The sequence below is a fragment of the Arvicola amphibius genome, chromosome 6, assembly GCF_903992535.2.
Source record: "Arvicola amphibius chromosome 6, mArvAmp1.2, whole genome shotgun sequence".
Lineage (NCBI taxonomy): Eukaryota > Metazoa > Chordata > Mammalia > Rodentia > Cricetidae > Arvicola > Arvicola amphibius.
This window is the reverse complement of record NC_052052.2, coordinates 16,087,645-16,102,375: the sequence shown is the minus strand read 5'-3', so window position 1 is coordinate 16,102,375 and position 14,731 is coordinate 16,087,645.

The following is a 14,731-nucleotide window of genomic DNA, read 5'->3' as shown; positions in this document are numbered from 1 at the left end:
TAGAATTCTGTCATTTTAGCACTATCATATATTAGGGGCTGGCAGGACGGTTCCTCGGGTAAAGGTGCTTGCCTGACAGCCTGAGTTTGATGCCCAGAACACAATAGTAGCAGTGAATCAACTACCCCGAGTTGCTATCTGGCCTTCACCTGTGTACCATGACACCTGTGTGTAGACACACACACACACACATACCCCCCACACGGATACATATATGTGCACAAGCACACTAAATAAATAGAATATTTAAAGAAGGGAGGGGGCTGAAGAGATGGCTCGGCACTTGAAAGCACTTGCTGCTCATGCAGAGGACTGGAGTCTGATTCCCAGCACCCTCCTTGAGCAGTGCACAACTGTCTATTACTCTAGTTTCAGGGGGTCTGATGTGATCTTTTGGCTTCTGTGGGCACATGCCACATGCACACACATATACATAAAAGTAATTGCTTTTGTTTTGTTTTGTTTTTGAGACAGGGTGTTTTTGTGTAGCCCTGGCTGTCCTGGAACTCACTCTGTAGACCAAGCTAGCCTCAAATTCTGAGATCTGCCTCCCTCTGCCTCCCGAGTGCTAGGATTAACAGCAAACACCCCAAATAATAATAAATTCTTTAAAAAAGGAATTTCAGGTATTAAATGGAGTTGGGAGGAAGTAGGTAAACTTTGGGGATGTCCCCCAGCATTTAGGGTGGGTTTCCAGTCATTTCAAGTGGCTGCAAGCATCAACGGTTTGTTCTTTCTGGTTGCAGAGTAGTGGCTCCATGGATGAATGGAACACTATTTGTCTAACCATTCACCCCTACCTCCTCCTCCTCCTCCTCCTCCTCCTCCTCCTCCTCCTCCTCCTCCTCCTCCTCCTCCTCCTCCTCCTCCTGCTCCTCCTCCTCCTCCTCCTCCTCCTCCTCCTCCTGCTCCTCCTCCTCCTCCTCCTCCTCCTCCTCCTCCTTCTCCTCCTCCTCCTCTTCCTTCTCCTCCTCCTCCTCCTCCTCCTCCTCCTCCTCCTCTTCCTTCTCCTCCTCCTCCTCCTCCTCCTCCTCCTCCTCCTCCTCCTCCTCCTCCTCCTCCTCCTGCTCCTCCTCCTCCTCCTCCTCTTCCTCCTCCTCCTCCTCCTCCTCCTCCTCCTCTTCCTTCTCCTCCTCCTCCTCCTCCTCCTCCTCCTCCTCCTCCTCCTCCTCCTCCTCCTCCTCCTCCTCCTCCTCTTCTTTTCGAGACAAGGCTTCTCTGCGTAACAGTCCTAACTATCCCGGAACCAGCTCTGTAGACCAGGTTGGCCTTGAACTCACAGAGATCGCCTGCCTCTGCCTCCCGATGCGCCACCACCGACCTGCTGATCATTCACTTCTTGAAGGATGCTGGGTTGTTTCCAACTGGCAGTTCCTATGAATAAAGTTGCTATGAGCATTTGTTTACCCACATTTATGTGAACTTGCTCTTATTTCTCTGTGATAAATGCCCCAGGAATGCAAAGAATTGGGGGCCAATGGAAGTATTCATTGTGGTCCAGGCTGGCCTCAATTTTGTGGTACCTCGGATGAGCCTCTCAGGTGCTGGAATTCCAGGCATGTGCTACCATGCCCAGCTTATTTTAATCATTTTAATAGATGCCACTGTGATTCTAATTTACAATTTTCTAAAAGCTAATGATGTTGAAATTTTTCATGTGCCCCTTCCTGTAGTACATACATCTTTTTGTCTATGCTCTCGTTGGGTTGCTAGTCATTTGTTGGATGCATGGTTTACAAGTGTCTTCTGGTATGTAGCTCATCATTCTATCTTCTTAGCATCCTTTTGCAGAGCAACACTTTAAAAATGTTAAAAGTTTGTTGGGTGGTGGTGGCACATGCCTTTAATCCCAGCACTCAGGAGGCAGAGGCAGGTGGATCTCTGTGTTGGAGGCCAGCCTGGTCTACAGAGTGAGTTCCAGGACAGCCAGGGATACACAGGAAAATCCTATCTTGAAAACAAAACAAAACAAAAAGAAAGAAAGAAAAATTCATTTGAACAAACACTCCAATATACAGATTCTAAAACCAGTATCATTATGTAGCAGAAAAGGACTTCAGATGGGATTGAGTTAAAGAGCTGTGTGTGAGTGTGTGTGTGCGCGTGCACGTGTGCACATGTACATGAATGTAGAGGCCAAAGGGCGATATCAGTTGTCTTCATCTGTCACCCCTTGCCTTATTTTTGAGACAGTCTCTCCCTGACCAGCTAGACTGTCGGACCAACAAGTCCCAGGACCCTCGTGCCTTGGCCTCCCTAACGCCTATGATTGGCATCACCGCCACACCTGCTTCTCCATGGTGTTGGGTATGAGAACACAGGTCCTCATGCTTGCTCAGATGGTAGCCACTTCCTCGGTGCCTTTTGCTTCTCGTCTCTCATTTCATTCCTTGGCTGACTTTAACTTTATTGTGCTTATTTATTTATTTATTTATTTATATTTTACTTCATGCTTTGCCTGCATGCACGCTTGTGCACCATGTACATTTCTAGTGTCCAAGGAGGCCAGAAGGTGGCACTGGAGCCCTCTGGAACTAGAGTTACAGATGGTTGTGAGAGGCTATGACGGAGCTGGGAACCAAATGTAAATAAATCTTTGAGTCTGACATCATCCTCAGCTATATTCCAAATTTTTTGTCAGCCTGGAATACACACAACCCCATCTCAAACAAACCCACAGATGAACTGGTGAGCTGAGTTAGCAGATAAAGGCACCAGCAGCTGAGCCCGAGGAGCTGAGTTTGACCCACAGAATCCAGATGACAGGGAGAACAGACGGTTCTGTCTCTGACCTCTTCATGCATGCTGTGTTGAACGGCCCCTCCAATGATAAACATGTAAGTAAACAAATGTAAAAACCATCATCAACATAAAAGAACTCTCCTGCTGCCCTTCTCGCCACTTTTGGTCTTTGTTTGACCTTCTTGAGAAGGTCAAGCTCTCAAGCATTTTCATTTAAAGATCCCAGTGTCTTGACCTCCTGTGTTCCTTGATGTAGTGGTTTGAAGGTAGAAGGTGTCCCTCACAGGCTCACATACTTGAACACGTGGTCCCTGGTTGGTGGTGGTGGTGCTGTTTGAGAAGCTGGAGAACCTTTAGGAGATGGAGACTTGCTGCAGGAAGTGTGTCACTGGGGGCGGGCTTAAGAGTCTGTGGTCTCACGCCCACATCCACTTTCCGCTCTCTGCCTCCAGTTGTAGTTGAAGATGCCATCTCTCAGCTTCCTGCTTTGACTTCCCCACCAGTATGGACTCTCTCTCTGGGTCCGTAAGCATAAACCAGCTCTTCCTTCCTTAAGATGCCTTTGGTCATAATATTTTTCTCACAGCCACAGAAAAGTAACGAATACACGTGGTTAACCTGGAAGACCCCGTCTTAGGGTTTTTATTGCTGTGAAGGGACACCATGACCAACTGTTATATATATAAAAAAAAAAAACATTTAATTGGGGTGGCACACTTACAATTCAGAGGTTCAGTCCATTATCATTGTAATGGGGAGCCTATCGGCGTGCGGGCAGATGTGGTGCTGGAGCTGAGGGTCCTACATCTTGTGTCAGAGGCAACAAGAAGTTGACTGACTCAGCGGGTGGTATCCTGAGCGTGGGAATCCTCAAAGCCTGCCCCTCCAGTGACACACTTCCTCTAACGAGGCCATACCCACTCCATCTCCTAACAGTGCCATTCCCTATGAGCTTATGGGGGCCAAATACATCCAGACCCCCACAGACCCTCATCCTGCTCTCTTCCCCTGAGATCGCATCAGCTTCACCTTTTGCTGCGTTCATTCACTAAGCCCTTCTCTCCTCACCCAGCCTCACCCAAGCCCATCGTCCCGCCGCTCTCACCTCCTTCGCCCTAGCAGGCTTTCTCAGACTCACCTGGCCGAGCCTCCATTCTCCGCGCGTTGATATTGCTACCCTCTAAATTGCTTTCCTAACTCCAGGCTCATACATCTGGCTGCCCGCTTGCCATCTAAGTGGCTAGGCCCCGCCCCATCCGCCACCCCCAGCCCACTTTTGCAGTTTTCCAAGAGCAGTGGTTAGGTTGAGCGCTCAGAGAATCCTCCACTGGGTCTCTCGCCCCTTCACTTCCGATCCATCAGCAAAAGGCTTCAGCTTGGCTGCCCACTCGGTCTAACTGCCTCTTCCATTTTTACCCCTCCCTCCTCCATCTTCCTCTCCAGAGCTGGAGTAATGCCCTCCTATTTCCCTGCTTGTCTCTTCTCTCTAGGATGCTTCCTCTCCTGCATTTGCTTGACAGGCTATGGTTCCTGGCTACCCAACATTAATCTGGGTGTTTTGTAGATGTGATTAACAGCTTCATCCATTGATTTAAATTAAGGATTGCAGTTGGGGAATATTATTTTAAGGTGTGTGACTCGTTTACGCTGCATTTGTTTAACTCTGTGACGCTGTGATTCTTTGCCTGTCTAAAACACCTGATAAAGAGCTGAACGGCCAATAGCGAGGCAGGAGCAAGGATAGGCAGGGCTGGCAGACAGAGAGGATAAATACAAGGAGAACTGAGGAAGGAGGAGGAGCAAGAGAACAAGGAGAGGAGGATATCAGAGGTCAACCATCCAGCTAAACAGCAAGGCACCGAGTCAGAATGAAAGTGAGATACACAGAAGTAAGAAAAGGAAAGAGCCCGGAGGAAAAAAGTAGTTGGGATAATTTAAGTAAGAAAAGCTGGAAAGAAACAAGTCCACGCTAAGACTTGGCACTAATAAGTAAGAATAAGTCTCCGTGTGTAATTTGTTTGGGAGCTGGGTGGTGATTCCCTCCCAAAAGCCAAAAGAGTAAAACTTCACACAAGAGATTATAGTTTATGTAATCTAGTGGACTCATTTAGTAGTGAAGGGCCTTAAGAGGAAAATGAAGTGGTTAGGTTAGAGAGGGAGTAGCCTCACCATGGTCAGAGGCATCTACCAGCCCCGGGACTTCCTGCCTGATGCTGGTCGGTCATCTTACCAATTAGAGATTTGCTGGGGAAACGCTAAATCAGTTCCCTGAAATAGAATAAATCAATCCCACCATCTTTTTTTCTTTTTTTCTTTTTTTTTTCTTTTTGGTTTTTCGAGACAGGGTTTCTCTGTAGCTTTGGGGCCTGTCCTGGGACTAGCTGTTGTAGACCAGGCTGGCCTCGAACTCAAAGATCCACCTGCCTCTGCCTCCCGAGTGCTGGGATTAAAGGTGTGCGCCACCACTGCCCAGTTTTAAGTACTTTTTTTTTAAAGTTTTTTTTTTTTATTTGGAAAGGCCAATTTTTACTATATTTTAATTAACAAAACCAATTTCTTGTATTTTTTGAGATTATAATTATGTCATGTCTCCCTTCCCTCTCCTCCAAACCCAACTGGAATTACAACCTGGGCCACTTCTGGCAACAGCTTCCATGTTGACCCTGAGTAAACACCTCCCAGAAGGCTTCGCCTCAGTGATGCTGCTTTCTTGTTGATCAAAATGACCGGATACCATGGATTCTTCACACAAATGGCCACTAGAGTCTTTGCTTCCCTCTGAGGCCACTGTCTTCTGCTCCTGCTCCCAACAGTCTTATCTCCCGAGCTCCCACAGAGCAGCCCACTGAGCTCGCAACACTCAATGGCTCTTCTAGGCCAAAGTTCCAAAGTCCTCCCACAAGCACCCCTCAACAACATGGTCAGGTCTGTCAGGGAAGAACCCCACTGTCCTTGTACCAACGTGTCTTAGGGTTATTATTGATGTGCTGGAACACCATGACCAAAGCAAGTTGTGGAGAATGGGGTTAATCTGGCTTACACTTACACATTATAATCCATCACTGAAGGAAGCCGGGGCGGGGTACCTGAAGGCAGGAGGTGATGCAGAGGCCATGGAGGAGTGCTGTTTATCGGCTTGTTCTGCTTGCTTTCTTATAGAACCCAGGACCATGAGCCCAGGGATGGGACCACCCACAATAGTCTGGGCCCTTCCCCCTTGACCATCAATTAAGAAAATGCCCTACAGACTAGCTTACAGTCTGATCTTATGGAGGCATTTTCTGAATCGATGCTCACTCATCTTTGATAACACTAGCTTGGGTCAAGTTGACATTAAAAACTAGGCAGCACGGCATCCCAGCCCTACCTCTGGTTCCCCAGAACAGAAGCCAAGTGCTGGTCAGTTCTGCAGAGGGTCTTAGGAGATGCTCTCTGCAGAGTGGGAAGGCACCCTTGAAAACACATGGGAAGAGGGAGCTTCAACACCATGACTTTGGTGCAGTCAAGGCTTGGCAGTATCCTGACCATCTTAGCCTTGAATCTGCCAGATATGTTGGGATACAGACCCTTCCTCTGACAGCCTTCACCCGACATCTCCATGGCAGACACGGCTGAATGTCAGCCTGAGCCGTGTTGTGGGTACAGAAGTTGCATGTGAGCGATGTGGCCCTGCCATTATGGGTTCCTGCTCACTAGGCCCTCATCGTGCGCACTCCCTTCATCACCACCCATCCTCCAGGAGTTAGACGTCACCAGCCCATTTTACAGAGTTGGCAACGAAGCCAACTAATCTCCACCCTGACCTTGATACACTGAGGATGTCCAGGAGTTCATAGTGTGCTCAAGGTTGTTTCCAGATACGATAGCTCACAGGGCTCTGACCAATGAATGATTTAATTCATTGATGGACTTAGGATGTGAATAGAAGGCCAAGGAGCCATCTCTGTGGGTAAAGGTGCTTGCCACCAAGCCTGATGACCTGAGTTCAAGTCCCGGGACCCATGTAACGGAGGAGAGAACTGATTCCTGTAAGTTGTCCTCTGACTTCCAACATAAATACATAAATGTAATAAAATATGATTATCTGAGGTGGTGGAACTGCAAGAAGTGGGGTCCACTGGAGGAAGCCATCACTGGGAGGTGTGTCCTTGGGGGCTGTAGAGACCCATTCTGTGGCTGCTTTCTCTTTTGTCTGTTACAAGGCCAGAAAACTCCCAAGACACACATTCCCACTGCTATGATGCTCTGCCCAAGCAAATGTGGACAAGTGGCCATAAACTGAGCTGTGGGTTAAACCAGCTTCTCCTTCCTCAAAGGTGTCCCCATCCACTGGTGTTTGGTGACTGTGACAAGACAGGCACCTGACACAAGGGCTTAGCTGCTTATGTCGTCTCTCCAGGGACACAGGGGCCACAATGGTAGAGTCTGGAGACATAACCGGCAGTAGTATTCAAGCCTTGCATCTTGTTACTGCTTCCTGGTGACACCCTGCCTTCGCCCAAGCCAAATTCAACCCAAAACTCCATTTTTAGCCCTGGCAAACTCCTAACCATACTTCAGAATCCCACTCAGGCTTCTGGGAATGCTCATTTGGTTCCCTGGGTAACTTTAGAGGAAATAAAATACTGAGCCCAAGAATTTATTTTTACAATTCACATTTATTTTGGAAAAAAAAAGGTTCAGCTAAAAATACTCCTACAAAGACATCGGAGTAACAGGGGCAGGGTTGCCATTGGATGCAGCTGGTGAGACTTTCTTGGTCACAGGAGTGGGGTCTAGAGGAGCCCCAGCCACACCCCTTTCTAGCCCCACATCACAACACTGACCAGAGGAAAGGGCAGTCCTGTGAAATCTGCCAGATACCCAGTCCCTGGTTGAGAACGGTGGCCTGTATAGCTCAGGCTGGTGGAGGTGGGGGAGAGGGTCTAGATGGCCCTCTCTGGCTCTGATAGCAGCGGGGGGAGGGAAGGGCCGGGGACCCCCAGGGACCTGGGATCTGCCAGACAAAGGAGCTGACCATGGTGAGGGCAGAGTGAGGACCAGTGATAGCAGAGAATAGTGAGAAAGTGGGTGGCACTGGGGTCCAAGGCCTCTTGCTGGCTGTGTGACCTGGGGGAGCCAGCATGTTGCCTTTCTGAGCTTCCCAGCCCCGTGGTGTGGCTGTCATTATTGCACCTGTCTCGCGGAGTTGCAGGGCTGTGTCTAGAGGTGATGCACAGAGCCCCTGTACATTGTTGGCACTGAAGAAATAGCAGCTGTGATGAAATCCAAGCAGTCATTGCTCTTCCCCGGAGTCCAGAGACTGCTTGTGAGGGAGGGTCCACTGGGGATCAGTTACTGTGGCATCAGAGTCCCCTATCCACAGAAAGGAGGACGGACGGACGATCACTGAGCTCTGGGCCACTCACAGCCCTTCTTAGAACTGGTCTCATCGTGGGGGGCAGTGGCTAGAACTGGAAGGAACAGAGGGCTCCTTGGAGGGAGCAGGTGCTGACAGCCACAAAAACTGCAAGCATCCTAGGGAAGGAACCTGGCTGGAAGTTTGTACGGAGACAGGGATAGGAAATGCAGTCTGGTGCCTCTCTACCCTCCTGCTTCCTCTCTGGTATGGGGAGCTCTTACCCCAGCTGACCCTTTCCATGCAGAGCCCCCCAACAAGTGGGTACTGCCCCCTGTGTGAGTATTTTGAAGAGGAAGCTGGAACAGTTGGGCTGCCTTCTTCAGTCAGGCCTGGTGAGGGCTCTTCTGTCTCCCTAGAGACGGTGCTGCCCCACACTCCAATGGAGGTTCTGTAGTCCCTGGGGTCCATCCATCCATCCAGATCCAGGATGAGGCTGTTCTAGTGTTTGGGTTCCTCTGTCCCCATCTCTTCTCTCTTTTCCTCTCTCTCTTTGTGCTTTTTATTTCCTGCTAGGGTCCCCATATTTGGGGAGCAGTAAACTATCGGGCTTGAGATGTCCAGAATTAGCTCAGAGTCACCTAGTGTGGCGTCTCATGAACACCACTCTCTTCCGCTGGCATCTTAGGAGACTGAGTTTGGCGGATCATAGAATCTTGGGGTCTTTTGGCGCTTGGAATGCTAGAATTCTTGGCTCAGCAGGGCCCAGAGTGTATGCGGCCCTGGGTTATGAGATGTTTGCTCTCCTGCCTCCTACTGAAGCCCTTTTCCCCAGCAGGGGGTGCCAGGCCTCGAGGAGCCCCAGGTGCCTTTGTCCACCTGCTTCATGTCTGTTTGGGTGGGGAGATGGTGGGCTCTGGGGATCTGAAGGGCAGATTTACCTAGAAGCCCTGCTCAGCCTTACTCTGGTGCACCAAGCAAGCAGGACTGCGCAGTGGCATTGGAGTGTTGGGTCTCCACAGGGTGGTCCTGGCTGAGATACAGGGCCCCTCTGAAGTATCAGGTTCCCATTTCTTCCAGGATCAGCTTTCCTGAGGCGGTCATCCTGCTGTGAACTTGACTCAACTGGACTCTGGGGCTGTGGTGTTTTTTTTTTTTTTTTTTCCTGAAATCCTAGCCCAGTCTGAGTACATTCCTGAGGGTCTGTGCTGCCCCCTCCACTGCCAGGGTCTTAAGTTTGTGTCTGGGCTCAGGCATCTTATCTGATATGAAGCTTCGAACTAAGTCCTGCTCTGTACACTTGGCGCAGTTGGTTAATAGGGTTGTGGGGTGCGGGTGGGGGGAGGGAAGAGCTCAGGGGCGGGAGGAATCTCCCACTGTTCAGATGGGGAATTCTGACTCAGGGGGCCTGGGAAAAGGGGGGAGGAGCCCTGGAATCCTCAAGTTTGGCACTCAGGAGTGGGGTTGATACAAGCACTTGCAAACTCTAGCTAGGAGGCAGAAGGAGGCTGTAGGTGAAAGGCCTGGCTGGGGTCCCTGGGGAGTCACCCCCCCCAGGGCCACATTCCTCACTAGCAAAGAGGGGGCAGTAATATTTTGGCACTTGGCATAAGGTAATGTGTTCAGCTATTAGTCCTTGAGGCTTCAACCTCCTGAGATGAGCTTGAGAGGTGGGGGTCGGGGGACGACACTCTGAACCCAGTTTGGCCAAAGTTCTTTTCTATGACCAACACTCCAACCCTGATTTTCCGGCAAAAAACACCGGACTGGGGCCAAAATCATTCTCCAGTCTGTTTTGTGGTAGGAGTCACTGGCTGGGAATCTGAGTCAAGGCTGGTTAGTGAGGCATGCCCATGTGTGGACGTACACCCCGCTACAATCAGAAGCAGATGGGCTGACAGTGTGGCTCAGTGGGTAGAGCACTTGCTTTCTGTGCACCAAGACCCGGCTTCCATCCCCAGCATTGCAAAAAACGAGGCAAGGTGCTGCATGCCTGCAATCCCAGCACTCGGGAGGTGGAGGCAGGAGGATCAGAAGTTTAATAATGGTCATCCTTGCCTTGACAGTGAGTCTGAGGCCAGCCTGGGCTATGTGATGCTCTTTCAAAAACCAAAAGGATGAAGCAGAGACTATACAGCGCCACCCCCACTGTCCCGAGAAGTTGAGGTGAAGCTGGTTTATCCGTGTTGGTGGTGAAAGTAAACAGCAGGGTCTGAACTCCCTTGGAGTCACAAGAGCTGTTTTTGGAGGCTCTTTCTTCCAGGGCAGGGGTGGCTGGGAAGTTTTGGTTTGATGGATTAACTGACTCTTTTTCTGGAATCTGATGTCTGTCCTGTGGCTCTCTACTCAAGAGTCTCTATGGCTGGACCGTAACACCATGCCCTGCCTTCACACCAACCTAGGCCTCCCAACACCTCAAGATACCTTCGCGCTGAACTGCTGAGGTGGCTACATATCAGAGTGACATTTCTCTCATCCTGTCACCTTCAAGACAGCCTCCCCTGGAGGTGCCTCCCATCCTGATAGCCCATCTCATCTGGCTTTCTCTTCTGATCCATCCCTTTGCTTGCTGCACCAAAGTGATCATGCTCTAGTGGGCACTGGAGGGGGTAAACTGAGGCTGTCCCTTTCAGGAGCTGTGATTCTGAACCCCAGTGTTTCTCTTGTCCTCTTTGCAGGACTGAGGTGAACAGAGAGCTTTCCAGGCCTGGCTCACCCAGCCTGATGTTCTTGTTTTATAGGTGGGAAGCTGTGGCCCAGTGAGCGACAGCATCCTCCTAGTTAATGACTGGAGTAGGTAGGTTATATCCTGTCCTTTGCGTTTGTATCACTCCCTGGCTGGGTGGTTCCTCTGGGGCCCATCCCTGGAAAAATGACAGGGTTCTGGAGAACCAGGAGTGGGTGGTGGTCTGGGGTGGGAGTCTTTCCTGTGCTTCTGCAGAGGTGGGAGCTTCCAGATTTCTGGGGAAGAGCCTTTGATCTGTGAGGGGTGCAAGGTTAGCGAGTGCTCACAAGGGGGCAGCATAGAACTCTCAGGCAGTCGGAATAGGTGGTGCTCTGGATGCTAGAAAGGGTGGGCATGAAGCCCAGCTGGTAAGTAGATCGCCTAAGCGTCAGATCTGCTCAGAGGCGGTGGGTTCAGCGCTAGGGATGTCACTATTGATCTGTCTTGCCCATGACTTCTCAGGTAACTTTTTTCCCTCCCAGAGACAAGGTTTAGTGTGGCCTAGGCTGGCTTCAAACTCACTAAGTAGCTGAGGATGATGTTGAAAGTCTGATCCTCCTGCTTCCACTTCCTCAGGACTGAGTTGACAGTCACATGTTACCATCTCTGGTTTATGCAGTGCTGGGGATGGAACTTGGGGCTTTGTGCGTTCCAGGCAAGCATTCTACCAACTTACCAGCCAGACACTTTCAATACCATCTCAGCAACAGGCCTGTTGATCACCACCAACGGGGGCTTCTGGGGTGGGTGGCACAGCTTCCTCTTACTTAGTCTGGCCCTGTGTGACTCTGCCAGGCATACTGTCCTAGAGCAGCTGGCCCCATTTCCATGGTGCCCTGGCTTAGGTTCACAAGACAGCTTTCTTTCCTCAAGAAACAAGCCTGCACTGAGCAGCCGGAAGCGTCTCCTGATGCTGGGCAGGTGGGAGCTGGTACTTGGGGAGGCGGAGCCAGGAAGGGATTAGTAGCTAGGCAGCAGATAGCTCCAAGCTGTGTGCCCATGTGAGTGGGCAGCCTTAGTGGAAGGCGCTTGGCAGCAGGGTCTGCCACTCCCTGCTGAGCAGTCATGGAGAAGTGGAGGAGGACACTGTCCCATGACTGAGAAGTGAACAGTACCTACACCCAGGACAGCCACAGTGATGTCCGTCTGGTACCCTGAAGAGGAGACGGAGGGTCTGGATAGCACCCGTATTCTGAAAGGAAATCTGTAGAGTCCCAGGGCTCTACATGAATACACTGGGCTTTAGGGGGCGGGCAAGCAGGCGAACTGGCTAGAAGATACTAGCCTAGTGGCTCAAGACAGGAAGCCATCTGACGGAAACACTGACTGCCAGGCCTCGTGGGGCTCTGGAGTGGGGGGTGGGGGAGGTGGGCTGGGGAGACAGTTAATCTACAGAGCTCCCACCAGAAGGTGACCTTGTGTGCTGGGACAGCTGCCATCCGTGCTGGGCATCTTTGGGGGCATAAAGGGATGGCCAATCGGCCACCGTTAGCTGCTTGGTGGGAAACTTGCCAAGACTTTCCCTGTGGCCAGCCCCTCTGTCCTCACCCCAGGGACAACTTTCTTCTCTAATCCCTTCCTTCCCTCTGCTCTAGGGACAGGTGACTAACAGATGACAGGCTGGGTTACGATGGCTTTGCTGACCGTGGGGCCTTCTGCTGGTGGCCCACGGCCCCAGTCTTCCCCACTGGACAGGCTCCTCAAAGATGCTTAGCAGACAAAGGGAAGGTCCTGAGATGCGGTGTCCCTGGGATACCCCCTCCTCTTTGACAGACTTATCTGCAGAACACACACTTCCCGCCGCCCCCTACTGTGCACACACACCAAAACCACTTACAGTAAGTCTGAGCCCTCAGAATGGGACAGCACTGTGTGGGTGAGGGGACTGTACCTGTGGCTGAGTGGGGGTCCACAGGTCCCACATCACAACCACCTGACCACAGCTCACCCAATACCCATAGTCCCTGTCCTCTGGCAGGGGTATTCTGAGTCTCGTGTACACCCCTGCTTCTAATGTGTCTACCGTGTGGCTCACTCTGCAGAGCCGAGCTAATCCACTGCCTGCCTGTGCTTCTGATGACCCTGAGCTAGGAAGGCTACATGAGCTCCCCCCACCCCACCCCTCCATGAATTTCCTCAGTCTGGGCCTTTAGGATCCTGGAAGAGGAGCGGGGCAGCATGGGGGTTGGGAAGAGTCCCTCCTTTGCAAGAGCATTCAAAGTCATTTGGCAGGTCCCAAAAGTGACAGGGTCTTTTTCTCAGAACTTACAGAGTACAGGGGTCATTTTATAACTAAAGCATTTATTTCCATTCAATTCACTAACGGATTGTTCTGCTTGGGTTCCTGCACTGGCCCACAGGGGAGTCTGTGGCCAGACCCCTTGGCTGACAATGTTCCTCTGGCCAAGACCTTCAGACCTGGGCAAAGGCCTCAGGGAAGGAAGAAGTGGGAGAGAGAGAGAGAGTCACATGGTCTCCGGGGGGTACCCTTGGAGGGCTGGGGTGTCACAGTGAATGATCAGGGTCCTGATGTCCCGGGTAGCCTGTTCCAGGCTCCCAGAGGTGAAATTGGGTTTTGGCCATTGGAGAGCACCCAAGAACCTGAAGGGGCCTCTGTGCCTGCAAAGTACCAGCCAGAACAGGGCAAAGAGCGTGAAAGTGTGCAGGGAGGCAGGGAAGACTTCTGGCCTAGGAGCCCCCATCTGCCTCAGTCTGCTTTCCAAGGTGGGATGCTCGGTGCAACTCCTTCCACTCCCCCAGCCCCACTGAGGTCTCTGAATGACCCAGGTGGCCCTGTGACAGTTGGCTTTGGTGAGGCCTGGCAGCAGGTGGGAGGAGGGAGGGGTGTCAATGAAAAGCGTATAAAAATCCAGAAATGTGCATATAAAATCTCGCCCTTGGTGTATTGCCTAAGTCAGTAAGCAGAAAGCACCTTCTTCCTGGAGAAGGATCAAGTCCTCAAAAGGTAGGAAATGTCAAAGTGTCTCTTCATTGTCATTTAAAAAAAACCCAACAAACAAACCCTCCCCAGACCAAAGCCACCCCGATCAAAATACCCCCAGTCCACGAATTGCTGTAAACAAACCCAGATGCAAGATCAATGCTTCTCAGTGGCAGTCGTAGCTGATGACAGTCACCCGCAGCATTGTCCTCAGGGTGAGGCCGAGCGGGGAGCAGGCACCCGGGCAGGGCAGGGCCTCCTGGGGCTGCAGACCTGGGTGGCTGGCCTCAGGAAGATCTGGCCTGTTTGGCATGACCTGGGAGGCCAGAAGCTCCTCTTCCGCCTCCTGAACCGTTAGCTGAAAGTCTCTCGGAGTTTTTGAAATCGTCTCCCAGGACAAAACTAGTCTCCTGTCTGCTGGCGGCAGCTGGAATGGACTTCCTCGGAGCCTATTTGGGCTGGCTGCCTGTCTCTCTGCCTCTTGTGCCTAGGGCTGGGCCGTTAGTGACGCTCCAAGACACAGCTAAGGCCAGGCAAGGAGGGTGGCCCATCTTCTTCCCTTCATATTAATTATCCTGGAAATGTTTCCTGGCTCCGGCCAGCTCAACCTTCCCAGAAGGAGCTGGAGAGAAAATGCTCTTGGCTTCCAATGGGACAGACCGCGTGGCTCTCCCGAGCCCTTTTTCTTTTCTCCCCTAAGAACCATCATCACTCTTCTTATGAGAATCCTCTTGGAACAAACGGTCCTTGCCTGTCCCGCCCCCTCCCAGATCTAGGTGCGCGTTCCCCCCTTTCCCCTTTCCTTCCTTTGACTTGCATGGGTTCTTGGTGACGTCTTGTTGGCTGGAGTGCTGCTTGGTGCTTCCTGTTGCCTTGTGGCCTCCTGGCAGGTGGCTGACCCTGCAGTGGACAGGGCAGCAGAGGGACCGACGGAGGGGGCTTAGGGGGCGGCATGGAGGAAGAGGCGAGCCGAGGCAGGCGAACG